The sequence below is a fragment of the Echinops telfairi genome, unplaced genomic scaffold, assembly GCF_000313985.2.
Source record: "Echinops telfairi isolate 266 unplaced genomic scaffold, ASM31398v2 ScPeMD7_70;HRSCAF=299, whole genome shotgun sequence".
NCBI classification, from domain to species: domain Eukaryota; kingdom Metazoa; phylum Chordata; class Mammalia; order Afrosoricida; family Tenrecidae; genus Echinops; species Echinops telfairi.
In genome coordinates, this window is record NW_022103968.1 from 62,746,581 (window position 1) to 62,748,383 (window position 1,803).

Sequence of the window (1,803 nt, forward strand, 5' to 3'; positions counted from 1 at the left end):
GTCTGATGGGGTGCCATGCCCTAGTGCCAAAGTCTATTTCTGGTATTCCTTGAGGACTTCATTGCTTTGCTCCTCTTGTTGCTCTGTTGCACACCCTTAATGTTTCGCTCCAGTTTGGTGTGGTGGGGTCAGATAGGGCACAATTCCCACACTGTGTCTCCAGTGTTGTCCCCTGTAATGCTATGGGTCAGGAAGGGACTTCGAGTCTTGTAGTGGGGCTGGCCCTATGGTCCTCTCTGCATTGACTGCTCTGAGCAGGAATATCGTCCTCAAGGCTTGGTGGGCCAGGATATGTTCCACTCTCACTCCTCCCCTTTGTTTGCTCCTGTGTGCTCTGATCAGATGTGCCCCTCTCCCTGAGCTGTAGCTTCAGTGCTGTCCTCTGTAGTGTATTCTTCTGGGGGGCGGGCAGTGGGGGGTGTCCACGTAGCTGGGATGGAGGCTGGCCCTGCAGACCTCTCTGTTAGTTCACTGGTTCATGCTGACATGTTGCATTCACATCTTGGTGCACAGGGTTGAAGCCTGGTCCCTCTCTCCCTCTCCTGTGGAGATGAAAACAATACCCTCCCCCTGGGTGAGTTAGTGCCCTGTTCTGCTATCCATGTCTTCCCCACCCCCCTCCTTTTGAGTTGGCTGCTATATATTTTCCTGGATTAGATCTGGCTCCTGCCTTAGTACCTGGACCTTACCCCAGGAAGGTATGCATGTAGTAGCTTTCCCCCTATGACCCTTTTGCTTTTATATTTTTTAAATTTTTGTATATAAGAAAGAGATTTATATACAAGAGCAATCAAACATTGAGAGAACATCCCAGCACAGTCCAGATCAAGTCCATGAGTCGGTTATTAGCCCATAAGTCCGATACCACTCTATAAAGTCCTCTTCAGACTCACGAAACATGTGCAATGACGCTGAATGTAGAAGATCACAGGCCAGTGGGTAGAAAGTCTTTGGATCCAGTGGCATTGGAAACATCTCAGCGCTGGCAGGGGTCTCTGTATCAGGGTGGGTCCATGTGTCTTGTCAGCTGCTACGTCTTCCAGAGAAGTCTGCAGAGAGAGAAGTCTCTCCCGCCTCCAAGGAGGAAATATCAGATTTCCCAGAATTCTCAGGAGAAGGCCATGCGCACACAGAAGTCTCACTGGCTATCACCATATTGACAGCCTAGGCCCCACCCCTACACTCTTAATCCTTAAATTGACAGCGGATGAGGTGACTACCACAGTACCCTTTAATCTGGAGTTATCTGATATTTCCTCATAATTCAGTTCAAGCAATGGCATTGCTTGGCAGGCTGGAGAGGGTGTGGTCCACACTGATGACACTTTCCAAGGCAGTCACACAAAATTACTGTGTGACTATATGAATTACTAGAAATTTTGTGTAGTGTCAGCAAAATTTTAATCTTTAATTAAAATATCTTTGTATTTTTTAACAACAAAAACACTTTTTGTAAGTCCAGGTACATGTATCAAAGTTACCTAGAAAGCTAAAATTTTATACTAATTTACATTGGAATCTTTTGGTGTGCTCTGGTCAGAGCTGTTATTATTCCCCAATTACAATGATATATCATGTTTCATCTGCTTGTGCTAAGAGCATACACTGTTGTTTTCATTGCCATTGATTTTTTTAAAATCATTTTATTGGGGGCTTGATGATCCCTTCAGGACCAGTGGTGAAAGTGGCGATACCAGGAGGGTGGAAGGAAGGTGGGGTAGAAAGGGGGAACCGATTACAAGGATCTACATAAAGCCTCTTCCCTGGGGGATGAACAACACAAAAGTGGGTGAAGTGAGATGT